Here is a 17,089-nt window from a genome sequence, read left to right as displayed (position 1 = left end):
GGAACCTAGGGGTCTGAGTTCCACACAGGAGCACACAATTCACAAAAAGATTCAGCAAGCTCTCTAACCCAGAGAACTCACACTCACTTGCCTAGTGCCACACACCATTCATCCACACACACAACCCTCCCCTCGGACTGGTAAGGCAGTTTCTACCACCCCTGATTCCTCAACCTGACCACCACGTGACACAGGTACCAACTCTGGGCGCAGGGCGGGGGACAAATGTACAGGACACTATTACGCTGCCACCACTGGATCCCACCCTCTGGTGAATCCAGAAACACAATGCACTAAGGGGGATGATCTACCCTCCCGAGCTAGGGACACCTAACTCACAGTGCACAAAAACACATTTCCAAAGAAATGACAAGTAAAAACAATTTTAAAACAATAATCCCTATACCATGTGATTTATCTAAATGCAGAGTTTTGTAGTGCGGCCAGTTGCCGCTGCGGTACAGCGCAAACGCAAGTCCAAATCCCACCGCTGATCACCAATGTTAGAAATGGGATTTCTGGTTGGCTAAGGCTTGCGCCAAAGTCAGGCAGAAACCACCACTCTAGTCAGGGCAAGGAAGTTACACGCCAAAGATAACCCCTGCTCACCCCCCTTGGTAGCTTGGCACGAGCAGTCAGGCTTATCTCTGAGGCGATGTGTAAAGCGTTTGCGCGCGCACCCAGTAACAACACCCAAGGCCCACCACAAAGGAAACTCCACACAAGGTATTCTATAAAAATAGCCTTTGTATTATACACAACACATTAGATAAAAACACACACTCTACAATGTGCCAACAGGCACGGGCAGAATTTACAAGGGATTATATATACAGGGGACAGGGCCACATGGACCGCTGACCGGAATTAGCACTCTTAGAACCTAGCACTTGGAACATAGGAAATAAAATTACTGTAGTATAAAATAACATATGTAGCACACAACCAGTAACTACTGGTAACCAGAAAGTACCACCTACGCAACCCTAACCACCTTAGGACAGTATTGCGCAGGGAATCAGGACCTCACTAGCACCACCTGTGTTAGGGAGAAAACAACCACCTAAGTATCACAATACCTGTAGGGGTCTAAGCACATAAACACATGATGCATAACATTCAGAGGTGTAGGGAAGGAAAACACATGATGCCTAAAATACATTCAGCGGTGTAAGGACAAGGCACATGACGCATAAAAACACATTCAGAGGTGCAGGTAGGAACAACTGCGCAAAAACTCACATTAGCCACCACCTGTGGCAGTCCCTAGGCCAACTGGCCTCTCATGGGCTCCAGCGCCCGTTGTCCATAGAGTCAGGGCAAGATTGCGCAGGATGCACAGTCTAGAACGTAAAGCAACAGGGCACAACCTAAACGTTGCAGCTGCCCACTAAGTGCTGGGCAGCTGGGAAAAAGAACCTGGCACCGGCGTGCCTCTTGAGCCCTCTCTGGGCTCTGGACGATCAAGCAATGCCCCCGTTAGAGCCTCACAGGCTCAATAAACAAATGTGCCCCTCTGAATAACGTCGGAGCGGCCCACTGCCTTCCGGGGCCGCTCTGGTCATGGACGAAATGCCCCCGTAGGTTTAGAGCCTCCCTGGGCTCTTCTAACAACAAGGAGTGCCTCGTTGGAGCTTTGACGGGGCTCTGAAGAACGAGAATGTCCCCCGACGTTGGAGCCTCGGCGGGCTCGTGCACAAATGTGGGGGGTAACGTTGGAGCGGCCCGCTGCCTTCCGGGGCCGCTCTGCGCCTCAAAAGAACTGCCCCCGTATGCGGGGGAGCCTCGTGGGCTCCCAGGTAAAGAATGCTGCCCCTAACGTTGGAGTCTCGGCGGACTCTAATCCCAGCAATGCACCAATGCCCCCGTGGTTGGAGCGCACCCCCCCGTTCACCAGCCAGCTAGGAGCCCCCTCCACTCACCGGGACTGCTGCTCCGGTCTCGGCGGCGCGGCTCTTCCTTTCGCCCGGGCCCCCTCCTGGGACCCGGGACTTGGTGAGCGGAGTCTGCCGGGCTCACAGCTTCCGGATTCCCCTCCTCCTCTGGCCAGTGCAGGAGCGCGAGGTGGGCTCTCGTCGCTTCCTGCTTCAAAGTCCCGCCCACGTCCCAGTCAGCGTTGCCTGACTTCCTGGGCTGCGGCGGTGAGTTGCGATTGCGGTGACGCGGGGTGGGCACCCGCGAGGGGGGGTGAAATTCAATACAGCAAGGTCCCTGGCGGGGTGGGCACCCGCTAGGGATATTAATTTACCGATAAGCGGGGTAGGCTCCCGCAAGCACCACAATGCGGTATACGGCGGGGTGGGCACCCGCCGTAAGAATAAGCAAATAAGCGGGGTGGGCACCCGCAAGCAGTTACGGCAATGTCCCTGGCAGGGTGGGCACCTGCCAGGAGACTCTAGAATCGGCAGATACGGGGCAAACGCCGGGTGGGCACCGGCTTTTTAGAAATAAAAGCGCTCCTGAGCGCTAAAGGAAAAGGAAAGCGCTTCCAGGCGCTAGAGGTGAAAAATAAAGCGCTCCCAGCGCTTCAGGGCACACAATCAGCAAAAGTCCAGGCAAGTTCTCCCCTGCATGCAGCAGGGCAGGGGTGGGGGCAAGGCTGGACCCAGAGCCAGCTCACTGGGCCTCCAGGCAGGGAGGTAGTCCAGGTGGCGGTCCTCTGGTCCAGCAGCAGCAGCCCCCCTCAGGCAGGATCCTGGCAAAGAACAGTTTCTGTGGGGACACAGCCCCATTTTTATACAGGCAAACCCTTTGTTCTGGGTTCAGGGTGAGGGGGAAAACCAGTCGCAGCTGGTTGGGGAGCACCCTTAATGTGCTCAGCCCCTCACTCTATTCACTGGCAGGGCTAGGGTCGTCAGTCGCACCACAGGGGGCGGGGCCAGCATTGTGTTTGGAAAACCCTGTCCTATTCAGGACCCAGGTGTACTCCTCCCACCCATCTAGCTGCTGATCTCCCCATTCACCACTGGGTGACTCATCCTGACTCTGGGGAATCCCTAGCCCGTCACATGACACGACCAGCCAATCACGCGACAGACACACTGCACACAGAAGTGCCCACTTCTAGAAGTGGCACTTCCACACTAGGTACATGCACGCCGCACACATCATCGCGCAGCATTCACTCCCACGAGTCCGCACATACCAAACTCGGGCCTGCACACCCCACGCATCAGGAACTACTAGGGACACATACATTCCCCATGCATTCCTATGGGAGGGCAGGCCTATCTCACCACATGCACTCAGAGCACGCACGCACTTTACCCTGGGACACAGGGAAAGGGCGCAGAGACCAAACAATCACCATACCAAGTCACCAATAAAAAGCCAAAAAGTCCAGGGGTGAACCTGCCAGAAGGGCCAAGTCCAACAGGACCTTTAGTCCAAGCTACAGCCCGAACGGCTGAACAGAATTACTTGAAATTTGGCAGAGAGGTAGTCCTCAGGTCAGGGATGTGCCTTTTGCAGGTCTGATGTAAATCTGTTCAGTATTTCCTGAGAAAATAGCATTTAAAAGCATATATATATCTATAGGCGCGCTCCGTGCGCGTACGGTAAAACTTACCGTACGCGCACGCTGACGAGCGCGATTCTGATTGGTTGTTAGATCTTAGTAAACATTCGAATCGGTCGAAACGAGGAAGTGTCGGCCGCCATTTTGTCTCTCGCAGTCTGAGGGGGTGAAAAACAAAGGTGGAGAACGTGAAAAGGGGGCAGGGTGGACAGTTCCTGACCCCCTAGCCTTTGTCAGGGGGTCCCAGAAGGTCCCCCAAGGGCCAAACTTTCCTTAAATTTTTTGGCGAAAAATCGCGGAGTACGCGTAGCATGCGCGTACGATAGAAACGGAAAAATTCCGCGAACTGCATAATGTGGGCGCGCGGTGCGCGAAGCGCACCGTGCACGTACGGTACGCGCACGGTGAAAAACCTTAAAAAAAATAAATAAATAAATACATAACTTAGCATTTAAAAAACCTTGCAAATTCACTTAAAAAACCATAGGTTTCACACATGTTATAGTTAGCTGGACATTTCACTCGTGAAAAACCATTGAAATTCCCCCGTTATAGTTAGTGCAGGCAACTATAACTCACGTGACCGCAATCCTCTGCTGATGACGTCAGATATTACATCACTGATGACATATGTGTTTTTCTGAAAAAAAAATATTTGTAATATATGTATAGCTAAAAATTAATGGAAGAAGACATGGGTAAATAAGTGTCTAAATACAGTGATGTAATATCTGACGTCATCCGCAGAGGATTGTGGTCGCGTGAGTTATAGTTGCCTGCACTAACTATAACGGGGGAATTTCAATGGTTTTTCACGAGTGAAATGTCCAGCTAACTATAAGATGTGTGAAACCTATTGTTTTTTAAGTGAATATATATATATATATATATATATATATATATATAATATTATCTACTGGCAGTCGCCAGTAGATAGTTATAGTTAGGACCAAGTTCCCATAGGAAATCTGAAAATTCTATTTTGAATAACTTTGGCGCCGGTTGACTTATCTTTGTGAAATTTTCAAAACTAATGGGGCGCTCCGCTCAGCTCCTACCCTGAAAGTCTTGGGGTGATTCGTCAAGCGGGGGCTGAGAAAAAAGGGGGTCCCAAAACGCGTTTTCCCCATGCATTTTCCCATTGGACCTTTAGTCGAAGGTACAGCCCGAACGGCTGAACAGAATTACATGAAATTTGGCAAAGAGGTAGTCCTCAGGTCAGGCATGTGCCTTTTGCATGTATGGAGTAAATCTGTTCAGTATTTCCTGAGAAAATCAAAATCACATATATATCTGGGCAGAGCCTAACCTCACATCTTATCGTGAGATCTGATTGGCTGTCAGCACTTCATCCAAGAAGTGTTGGCAGCCATCTTTGGACCAATATACATGATAGCACCTCATTAAAAAGCATTGCAGTTAATAGAAGGTTTTAAGACTTTAGTTACATTATAAATCATTTGTTCATGGTACCATACTCATTTTAGGAATTGTGGTGTGTTCTAAGGTGATTTTACCATGTGAAAAATCCTTTTTCTGTGATATCATGAATCATGTTTGAGAGAAAACAATTTTCTCATGCTTTTCCCACAGATGTTTGGAAAGTGATCTATAAGCTAAACTGAGAGCATATTTTCTGTAAATTCACATTATCTTTCTCAGTCATGTGAGAATGAAGTCTGACATTCTCAGTAAAACATGTACATCCAACAAGGGCAGAGACTGTCAGTTGATTCCTTTGTGTTCTACTGCAGATTCCCAGAGTGTTCTAAAGAACAACTAGAGCGCTAACAGTCCTACTTATGACAAACGTATTGCACACCTGAAGCCATCTTGAATGGAATGACATGCAGACTGAAACATGCACTTTCAATACCAGCAGCAGACTTCCCTGGTGAGCAGTAGCTTTACTATAGTGATCTTATAAGCAACTAGAGTGCTAACATTCTGAATTTATGGCAAATGTGTGACACATCTGAATGCCTTCTTGATGGAATCAAAGTAAAAAACTGAAAGTATTTCCTACTGAGGAGACTGTAGTAAACTAGGAAATTAGGAAACTTCATAACAAATAAATCTCCCAAAATGGCCACCAGAGACAAAAGAGCCCAAATGTAGCCCAAATATCACCCAGATGTAGCCCAAGTATAGCCCAATGACAGAATGTCCCAGAGTGTTCTAACGAGCAACTAGAGCGCTAACAGTCTTACTTATGACAAAAGTATGGCACATCTGAAGCCATCTTGATTGGAATACAGTGGTAACACTTAAAACATTTAATTTACAAAGGAACAAAATGAGGGGGTTCATTTGGCCATAGAAATTATGATTAGTGCTATAGAAAGAAAGATTAGGGCACATTTTGAGTGACTTCTCAAATCCTCTTCCATTTCATAAAAAAATTCAGATATGCAGACTGAAACATGCACTTTGAGTACCAGCAGCAGACTTCCCTGGTGAGCAGCAGTAGCTTTACTACAGTGATCTAATGAGCAACTAGAGTGCTAACATTTAGAATTTATGGCAAATGTGTGACATATCTGAATACCTTCTTGATGTAATCAAAGTAAAAAACTGAAAGCATTTCCTACTGAGGAGACTGCAGTAAATGAGGAAATTAGGAAACTTCATAACAGATAAATCTCCCTAGGTGGCCACCAGAGACAAAAGAGCCCAAATGCAGCACAAATATCACCCAGATGTAGCTCACATGTAGCCCAATGACAGAAGTGTGCAAAACACATTTTTTGTGTATTTGCAGTTTTATATAGTGCAGACTTGTCAGGTATTGGAGTGCTTTACATGAGCATTGGTTACATCACACAAGATCCAATTCATTTTGGTTGTAGACATGGGGAGATTAAGTGATTTGACCAGAATCACAGAATGTTTAGCTGAAGCAGAAACTCCAACCTGGTTCCCCAGTTGCAAAGTCTGCCACTCTGGAAGTAACACCACATCCTCTCCCCTAGGTGCAACATTTAATCAAGTGGTTAACTGGATAAAAAACATAAAGATTACAAATAATTTAAAAGTTCTTTGTCGCTATTTGAAAACTCAGAAAATATGTCCTCATTTTAGTTTTTTAGAGCACTAACCATAATTTTGATGCAAATAAGACCCTCTCATATATGTAATTTCTAAAGGAAATGCTCTAGGTATTACAGTTTTGATTACATCAAGATGACGTCAGGCGTTCCACACTTTTGTAATAAATATAGAATGTTAGCAATCTAGTTGTTCATTGGGATACTGTTGAGAGGCCGAGGGCAAGGGCACAGACTCTGAAAATTGAAGGCAGGTAGGAGAGTGCAGAGGCAACAATTTGACCACACTGGGCAGGCAGGAAGGGCAGTGTCAGCACAACAGACTATGGAGGGCAGTGGAAAGGGGGGCAGGGGCAACAAACCAACAATACAGGACTGGCAAGAGAGGCTGTGGCTATATAATAGACCATTGTGGGCAGAAGGAAGAGGCAGTGGTAGTACAACCATACATGCCAACAGACCCGTTTCAGCCAGGAAACGTCCAATGTTTTTAAGCTCAAATGGGCTTTATTTGATATGTCTCCTGTGTACAATCTCCACTTTTTCAATGTAACTGAAAGGGGAAAATCAATACCCCAGTTTTTTTTCAAAATCTCCCTCTTACCAAGATCAAAATGTTAGCAAGTATGGTACATTGGATCATGGTAGGCAGGAGGAATTGGGGTAGGGACATGGACTCTGATAAAAGAGGGCAGGAGGGACATGGAGCGGTGCACCAAACTGACCCTACAGGGCAGGCATCAGGGTTTTCAGCAGCACAATACACCACACAGGGCATGCGGGACGGGAGTGCAGCATACCAATCCATAGAAAGCAATAGGGAGGGGACAGGACCATGCACATGGACAACAGAGAACAGAGGGGAAAGAGGCAATGGTAGCTAGCTGACCATAATGGACAGACAGGAGAGAAAGCTGCAGCATAACAGACCATAAAGCGCAGGAGGGACAGATCAGGGGCATTACAATGGAACAGACAAGCCAGGAGGGAGGGAATAGGGGTCTGCACATGGAAACAGAGGGCTGGGGGCAAGGGGGCAGGGCAGGAGCAGCAAGATGACCATGGAGGTCAGGCAGGATGGGCACTAGAAACAAGACACACCACGGAGAGCAACAATGAGACTATGATGGCATACACACAGACCATGGAGGGAAGGTGGGAGGGGGTCAGGGGCAGCTAGCTGACCACACAGGGAAGGTGGTAGGGGCCATGGCAGCACAGAAGGCCATGCATGGCAAGCGGGAGGGTTAGTGGCAGCACAATGGCTATGATAAGCAAGAAGGAGGGTGCAGGGGCATGCACAAAGGACAATGGAGGATAGAAGGGAGGGTCAGGACCTGGGCACAGACAAGAGAGTTCAGGGGAAGGGGCCTCACAACAGACAGCGCGGGGCAGGCAGGAGGAGCAATTGCAGCACAACAGACCAGGGAGGGCAGAAGGGTGTGGCAGTAAAATGGACCATGGAGGACAGGAGGAAGGGGATGGGGGCATGGCATGTGGACAGGCAGGGTGGAGGTGGCAGGGACAGGTTGCAGTCATCTGACAATGCTAGGCAGGTGGGAGGGGAGTGGCAGCTCAACATAACACTCAGAGTAGATAGGAGTGGCAGGTCCATGGAACATGGTGGGCAAAAAGGATGGAGCAGGGGCATGCACAAAGACATCGGAGGGCAGGGGGAAGGAGAATAGGGGCAGCAAGCTAAGCACAGAGGCTAAGCAGGAAGTCAATGATGGGCCATAAAATTGGGCAATGGAGGGCAGGAGGAGTGGACTGGTACATCATGCTAAATGGAGGGCAGTGGCAGCACATCAGATCATGCATGGCAGGAGGGAGGAGGCTAGTCCATGGATTCAGACAACAGAGGATAGGGAGGAGGTGGATGGGGCAGCAAGCTAACTGTTCAGAGAAGGTGGGTATTAGGAACTTTATTGTTTTTAAAATGTGTGTCTGTGCGAACTACTTAAAATATGAACAAGTATGCAGCATAATCTCACTTTTATTCAGGAAGAAGAGGACGTTTGTGACTGTGACTCTGGGCTCCCTTGGGAGAAACACCCCCTGACCCTCCACCCCCATCACAAAATGTAATGCCCGTGAAAAGGGTAGGTGGACGCAGTGTTATATAGAACATAGTCCTGAGAGCACGATTGAAAATGAAAACAAGATATAGTATATGGTATAAACTATGCACCAAAAAGTGTGATATAAGATGAACCGGGCGTGAAATATAATATGCAATACATTGTGCGCAATGACAGATTAATTGGAGAGCGCGAGATAGCACAGGCACTATCGCATACTATGCGTTATTCGCCTTGGAGTGTAATATGCACAGGGCAGTGTTGTGTAACCTAACTAGTCTCTAAAGTTGTATTATAAAATATGTGCTGGGGAGTGTAACATTGCATATGCACAGTGACAAAGATATGGATGCCACATTGTAATATGTGTGGCATAGCGCTGTCCATTATAACATAGGCATCGAGGAAGGCACGTTAGATGGGGCAATATAACCCATGCGAAGGCAAGTGTGGCATGACATATTCAGGGGGTGGTGTTACAGTGCACATGGGCTAGAGAGTGTCATAGCATACGCACTAGCTGGCGGAATACAACACAGAGGTGTGTGGCACTCGGTGCACTCGGTGGGCACTGGTGGGTGTAACACAGCATTGGGCTCAGCCAGGAGCACGCTGTGACTCCCAAGTGAGGTTTGTCTCCTTTCCAGAGAGTAAAATAAAAAGTATTACACATCCGGCGGTGGATGTGTGTTTTATTAACCGTGAGGGGGGTTTCTTGCATAGTTTGGTCGAATTTTTGTCGAATCCCCTTTGAATGGCTTGGTGTGCGTGTGTATTAAATGTGCCCGTCAATAGTTACCCATCTTTGTATAAATAAACGACAGGGGTGTCTACTTGGAGAGTACCCACCGGCGGGGGCGCCGGGATTAGGCAGGGTAGGGCGTCAGACACGTCAGAGCTTCACTAGCGGTGTAAATACATTCCACGTGGATTTATTGTATGCATAGTCGCATTTTAATGAATATCACGCAAATCGTCCTGGTGATAGGTACATACGGTTTGTCCAGCATGTCCTAGGTGTTTCTATAAATATATATATTTTTTAAATAATAAAAAGCAAAGGCCGGCCCCGGGGGATGGGGTCCCCGGCGCCATAAGTGGCCTGAGGAGGGGGGAAACGCAGCCCTCCTCCTAAAGAATTTTACAAAAAAAAGTCCATGACCCTTGGGAGGGCCAAATTAATTTTTTTTCAACAACAAAAATTAGGGTGCAGGCCCTGGGGGATGGGGTCCCCAGGGCCAATAAATTAGAAAAAGAAGGGGGGCCACACAGCCCTCCTTCTTAAAAGAATAAAATAAATAAAAGACCGGCATCGCGCTGAAGGCCACGCCCCCTCCTTGCAGCACTCTGCAAACGCGCCCCCTGGCCAGTTGTAAGTTGGGGAATTAATTCCTCTTCAATACTGAGGGTCCCTGAGGGCCAACTAGCCCAACAGCTATCTCCAGTATGCACCAGGGAGCTGCGTTGCAGACAGGTGTTCTGAGGCCACGCCCCTTTTTACACCTCTATGCAACGCAGCTCTGTGGCGCTTACTGGAGGTACCTAGTGGGCTAGTTTGACCCTAGGGTCCCTTAGGGTTCAAGGGGACTTAATCTCTCAACTTAGAACGGCCACAGGGCGCGTTTACACAGTGGTGAAGGGAGGGGACGGGGCATGAGGTGACATGTGCAAACACGCCCTGTGGCGCGTTTTAAGTTGGGGAAATAATTCCCTTTCAATCCTGAGGGACCCTTGGGGCAAACTAGCCCACCAGGTGCTTCCAGTAAGCGCCACTGCTCTGCGTTGCAGAGACGTGGTGCAGGCCGTGCCCCTTTTTACACCTCTCTGCAATGGCGCTTACTGGACGTACCTAGTGGGCGATTTTGCCCCTAGGGACCCTCAGGATTCAAGGGGACTTAATCTCCCAACTTAAAAAATGGCCACAGGGCGTATTTACACAGTGAGGAAGGGAGGGGACGGGGCCTGAGGTGACGTAGGCAAACACGCCCTATGGCGCATTTTAAGTTGGGGAAATAATTCCCCTTCAATCCTGAGGGCCCCTGGGGGGCTAACTAGTCCACCAGGTGCTTCCAGTAAGCGCCACTAAGCTGTGTTGCAGAGAGGTGGTCCAGGCCGTGCCACTTTTTACACCTCTCTGCAACGCAGCTCTGTGGCCCTTACTGGAGGTACCTAGTGGTCTAGTTGGACCCTAGGGACCCTCAGGATTCAAATGAACCTAATCTCCCAACTAAAAACAGCCACAGGGCGTGTTTACACTGTGGTGAAGGGAGCGGACGGGGCCTGAGTTAACGTGTGCAAACAAGCCCTGTGGTGCGTTTTAAGTTGGGGAAATAATTCCCCTTAAATCCTGAGTGACCCTGGGGGCCAACCAGCCCACCAGGTGCTTCTAGTAAGCGCCACTGTGCTGCGTTGCAGAGAGGTGGTCTAGGCCGTGCCCCTTTTTACATCTCTCTGCAACGCAGCTCTCTGGCGCTTACTTGAGGTACCTAGTAGTCTAGTTGGACCCTAGGGACCCTCAGGATTCAAGGGGACTTAATCTCCCAACTTCAAATGGCCACAGGGCGTGTTTACACAGTTGGGAAGGGAGGGGACGGGGCCTGAGGTGACGTGTGCAAACACGCCCTGTGGTGCGTTTTAAAAGGTAGTTTTAATCCCCTGCCCTATTATATACTAGGGGCTTACAGAGGAGGTCATGCTAATCACAGGGGGACCCCAACACATAGTGTTCCCTAGTGTATGTAGATGTTTTCACTGTATTCTGAGTGTCTTTTAACATAGCACTGCCTCTAGGACTGGTTAGTCAGACTCAGTTACCACCAGTATCCATCTGAAAAAGTTGAGGGTACAGGATGATTTTGAAAAAAGTCTTCTTTCTGCTCTTCTGTTTGTTCTTTCAGCACGTTATCCTTCTTCCTGCACATTTCTTCGTCTTTGAGGACTTCTGTTGCTTTTTTCTGCATTTCTTTTTTTTCTTTCTGTGCGTTTTTTCTTCTTTCTTCACATGTCCTATCTCTGTAGGCATAGTTAGAAATTAGCATTTAAAAAACCTTTGAAATTCACTGAAAAAAACATAGGTTTCAGGCACGTTATAGTTAGGAATTAGCACATAAAAAAACTTGGAAATTCACTGCCCTGTCATTGCAAACAGCAGTGTCCCGGGGGGGGGGACACCCTGGGACACTGCAGGAGCCGGCCCTGGGGGTTGGTGGTCCCCAGGGCCTTGGAGGGCACAAGGAGGGGGGCTGCGTGGCCCCCCTCCCAATGTGTGCACAGCCCCGGGAGGTGGTGGTCCCCGGGGCTCGGGGGACCGTTACGGACCCCCAAATTGTAATATTAGTGCCCTGTGCAGGTGGCAGTCCTCAGGGCGTGTGGGGGGGCTCAAGCCCCCCACACAGGTGTATGATTTATGTTTTTTAAAAGCCCCGGGGTGGCAGTCCCCGGGGCAGTGGGGGGGTCATGTGCCCCGCTACAAAATAATTACTAAAAGCCCCGGGGTGGCGTTCCCCGGGGCTGCGGGGGGCCGTGAGCCCCCAGTAAATATATAATGAAAGCCCTGGGGGTGGCGGTCCCCGGGGCTGCGGGGACCTGCCTGGGCACCCGCAATTTCAATTTTACATGCCCCCTGGACTTGGCCCTCCTGGGGGCTAAATAATAATGAAGCGCAGGAGCCCGCACTTCATTTTTTTAATTTTTGCTGCAGGATCCACGGATCCTCTGTGACATTTGCCGATTTAAAAAAAAAAAAAATTAAATGCTTTTTTTGGGACCTGGGGGTCCTTGTGGGACCCCCTGAACAGGCCTAGGGGGTCAGGATGTTTCTACCCTGCCCCCTTTTCTTGTTATACGCCTTTGTTTCCCTGTTTTCTTGCGCCTCGGTTACCGAGGCACAAGATGGCTGCCAACACTTTCTGGTTTGGAGTGTTGACAGCCAATTAGAATAAAGCTCGTGATCGGGAGGGTGCGCGGATCCACCGCGCCTCTAAATATCGAAACTTTACGTTTTTAGATTTTCTCAGCAACTACTGAACGGATTTACACCATTTAAAAAAAGGTCTCTTTCTGAACCAAGGGCTACCTTTTTGCCAAATTTGGTGCAGTTCCGTTCAGCAGTTCGGGCTGTAGCTGTGTCTAAAATTTCCTATGGGAATTAACATGGAGAAAACACATTTTGGGACCCCCCTTTTTTCTCAGCCCCTGCTTGCCGAATCACCCTGAAACTTTCAAGACAGGAGCTGATCGTAGCGCCCCACTAGTTTTGAAAAATTTTGCGATGGTTCGTCAACCGGCGCCAAAGTTATTGGGAAAATAAAAAATGCTTTTTGAATGGAAACCAGGTCCTAACCATAGCTACATATATATATACTGACACACATTTACTGAAAGAAAAAAAATGTTTCATGGATGTTATAGTTAGGAAATAGAATTTAAAAAAACTTATTAAGTCACTAAAAAAACCAAAGGTCACTGGGTGTTCTAGTTAGGTTCAGATTTTGCACACACAAAACCATAGAAATTCAGCAGTTCTAGTTATAGTTATCTCATGTAACTATAACTCGTGGCCTAAGATAACTATAACTCACACCCCACCATGCACATTTTTTCATCAATAACTTAAATGCAAATGTTTCAGTGATATTATCAATGAAGTCATAAGTCGCAAGTCTTTACCCATATGAACCTAACTATTACATCCTTGTAACCTTTGGTTTTCTCAGAGAATTTCTAAGGTTTTTTTAAATTCTCTTTCCTAACTATAACGTTCCTGTAACCTGGGCATGTGAGTGCTTGTGTGGGTGTGTAAGTGGATGTGAATGTTTGTGCCAGTACATTTGTGATAGTCTGTGTGGGTCTGTGAGTGGGTATGTGAGTGGCCGTATTGGGTGTGTGTGTGTGTGTGTGTGTGTGTGTGCGCACGCTTCTGTGTGGATGTGAGTGGTTCTCTGGGTCTTTGAGTAGTGTGTGAGTGGCTGTATGGGTGTGTGAGTGGGTATATCAATTCATGTGTGACTGACTGTGTGGGTCTGTGAGTGGTTTTGTGGGTTTCTGAGCCAGTGTGTGTGTAGCTCTTTGGGTCTCTGAGTGGGTGTGTGAGTGGCTTTATGGATGTGTGAGTAGATGTGTGAGTGGTTGTGTAGGTGTGTGTGTGAGTGAGTGTCTGAATGGATCTGTGAGTGTGTGTATTTTATTTTTTCATCAGGATCTGGTTCCGCAGATCCACTGCAGATTCACATGGGGGGCTATGCTGAACACTGTAGATGATCCTTGGATATTCGCACCCTCTCCCAAAAAAAATATTGCACAATATTTTGGCCATGAGGGCCCCCCATCAGTGCCATGGGATCAGGGTAATTCTATCCTGAACCCTTCTATCCTAGTTCTACTTTACCCCCCCGAACCATAAACCAATGCACTAAATAGCAGCCACAACTTTTCTCTCAGGTTGTGGCCAGCCAATCTGAAGAGATTTACACCACATTACAAAAAGTAAGCTTGTTGGACCAAGATCTAGCTTTCTGGCAAATTTGGTGTAATTCTGTTCAGTGGTTTGGCTGTAGTTGTGTCTAAAATCCATATGGAAAATTGCATGGGGAAAATGCACTTTGGGACCCCTTCTTCTTGGCTCCTGCTTGATGAATCACCCCAAAACTTTCCAGGCTGCAGCTGAAGTAAGTGGCATACTAGTTTTGAAATTTCATGAAGATTCGACAAACAGCGTCAAAGTTATTAGCACAGCAAAAAACGCTTTTCCTATGGACACTAGGTAACTAGATCCTAACTATAACTACCTACTGCTGACCGCCAGTAGGTGAATGAGATGTATATATATTCTTAAAACCCTTACTTCTCTCCTTCCATGACCCCAGCATTAGCCAACCCCTTTTCCTGCCCCACGAAAATGTGCTGAAGCTATATTCCCTATAACTGTAATTGTATTTCTGGTGTCCTAACAGGATGAAGGTCTCATATTTTCACAGGAACACTGAGCAATTGTACGACCAAAGTCTTTCAAATGAGTGTCTAGTTCAAATTGGCTCCAGTTGAACAACTATAGTTAATATTTGACGGCTTGCTGGCTGCACCCTCTTCTAAACACATTCCTGCTGTGCTGTCACTGATAGAAACTGTGAAGTTTCTCCTTTTATGTAGCTACTCTATTTAAAATTAGTATTCACCATGTTATAACACATGATTTGTCCTATTGGAGTTGTTTTCAAAACTTTCTCAAATTCATGTAAGAGATGTGTGAAGTACCATATTTTTTTTGCGACCTTCAGAAAACTTCAGCGGAAAACTAAGCAACTTTACAAAGTTCTAAGCTTTCCCACATTTGCATGAAAGTTTTGACTATTGAATGTTATAACACAATAGATAAAGTTGTAGAGGAAAATTGTACTTTCTGTTGCCATAGTGCATAGAAAGAAATATGCAAATGAGAACATTCACCTAGGCTGTGTTTGGAGAGTGATATTGATCTCGCAATATGGGGAAAATTATCTTGCAAATCAGCAATAAACTTTGCACATATGAAGCACACTGTAACCTGGAAACTGCGGGCCTGACTCACAAAGGTAAACTTAGACTTTACTTTTCTGAATAGGGTCCAAAGAATTTTGTGAATTCTGAAGATCGGAAACTCAGTAAGACATTTCTGGTGAAAAGTTTGCAAAGCCCTAATGAAATCCTTGTTGATATCTGTCAATATGTACCTTTGTGATAATAAACCTTAATTGACTATTTGTCACTACCAAATAACTTGAATTTATTGTAAATCACACTTGTGGATGGATTTGTGCTGTAGTCTGCTGTTAAAAAAAGAAACATCAAAAATTCCAACCTAAAAATCTTGTGGATTCTTCTGAACCTTTCAAAAGCATCAGTTACATTGTACAACATTTTAATCACTATACTAAAATCTTTCAAACATTTATTTTACCCGGATTTATTTCATTAGCGTATGGTCAACAGTTGAGTATCAACCTAGAGATTTGACAACCCCCTTCAAAGGAATAAGTAATGGTATAATGTTTCTCTTTGTTATGGTATGTTAAACCGCTTTTAGAGTGCATGCTTACCACCAAAATGGTATCATGGTAGTACCAGAAACAGTTTAACTGTGAGCCTGCATGTTTTCCTTGTATGCACATTCACAAGACGGTTACCTTATGGCTAAAAATCCTTATATCTGGGGCACAGATTCAGGCTCAGTGAGTACTGCAGTCTGCTGACTGCATTTACTCCTGCACACAATGCCCCAGTTTTGTGGTTTCATTTTTACAGGAAATGTCTGACTAATGGCAGGTTAGGGGGCATTTATGGGCGTTTCTCAGCCAAACTGAACATACACTTATTAGTTTTGTGTATAGAGAAAGGTTTGCAGGGCCTTTAACAACCCATAAAGTTATGTCTCCAGAAAGCTGGAGTAAGTAAGTATCTCTCTAGAATAGGTAAGGATTGGGTACACCCACTTATTTCATGAAGATATGGGGATTTCTGAGGGATTTAAAAACCAGTTTGCAAAGGATAACAAAACATGCTTTTGCATATTTCTGCCATGTAGACTCCATTGGATTACCTGTCATGCACATGATCTCTTGGTCATTGCATAGTTGACCACGAGTACACCATAAAATCTACAATTTATTTAGGTTCCTAGGCATGATCGCATAGTATTCTGTGAATCCTTAAATTGAGTATATACAAATCATCTGTTATCCTTCTATTTTCAAATAAAGGAAGTGGTTCCATTGCGATGCATGGATAGTGAAGTAAATCTACAGCAATGAGGGCATATTTATACACAGTATGCAGATGGCCACCCCATCTTAGAAAAATGTTTGGAGCTTTAGCTAACACATGAATTGTGATAGGTTCTGTGGCCGTTGATGAGGCTACAAGTGATGCCAGTATCACCTGCACACTGATGCTCAGTGCAGGCAAGGCTGGGCCTTACTGGTGCTCTGTCTCTTTCCCTCATGCCCTCCCCCAACCCATTGCTTGTGTTTCCTCCTCCTGCATTTGCAATGTTTTGTGTAATGCAGAAGTGAAACAGCTTGCACAGTTCTCTTTCAGCTTCCACATTGTGAACATCTTTCTGTTTATATGAGGTTGCTTACCATGTCCCCTTTGATTGGTTTATTCTTAGTCTTTACTTCTTGCTCTTTTTGTCTGTTGTCTGGGATAAATGCCACTGGGACTAACAACAGTGCTCTTCATCTTCATGGCCTTCTCCTTTCTGCCAACTCAAATCCTTTGCAGAATAGTTGGAGAAGCCCTAACAACCAGATGATTGCTGCAAACACTCCTCATTTTGAATGGCTAGATGGTGTGAAGGATTGATAGGTTCTTCCCTGACACATCTGCAAGGAGGCTAGACCGGCAATCTGAATGAGTGGTTTAAATTTCTATGCACTAACTACTCCAACTGTCTCTTAGCGTAGCCAGGG

At 46.7% G+C, this 17,089-nt stretch overlaps 1 protein-coding gene across 12 annotated transcripts in view; it reads left to right on the top strand.

Annotated features, from left to right (window-relative positions):
• The window catches only part of SYK (spleen associated tyrosine kinase), a 430,546-nt gene that overhangs the window by 86,040 nt on the left and 327,417 nt on the right, over window positions 1-17,089 (top strand). Inside the window, exon 1 of one of the 12 annotated variants that reach the window (XM_085632730.1) lies at window positions 5,389-5,411. The exons of the other annotated variants lie outside the window; for them this stretch is intronic. The gene's annotated coding sequence lies outside the window, so the exon portion shown is untranslated. Of the gene's footprint in view, window positions 1-5,388; window positions 5,412-17,089 lie in introns of those variants that run through there. 12 annotated transcript variants of the gene reach the window in all.

Source organism: Triturus cristatus, chromosome 2_1 (assembly GCF_964204655.1).
Source record: "Triturus cristatus chromosome 2_1, aTriCri1.1, whole genome shotgun sequence".
NCBI lineage: Eukaryota > Metazoa > Chordata > Amphibia > Caudata > Salamandridae > Triturus > Triturus cristatus.
Note: the sequence above shows the minus strand (reverse complement) of the source record. Positions and strands in the feature narration are given on the sequence as shown.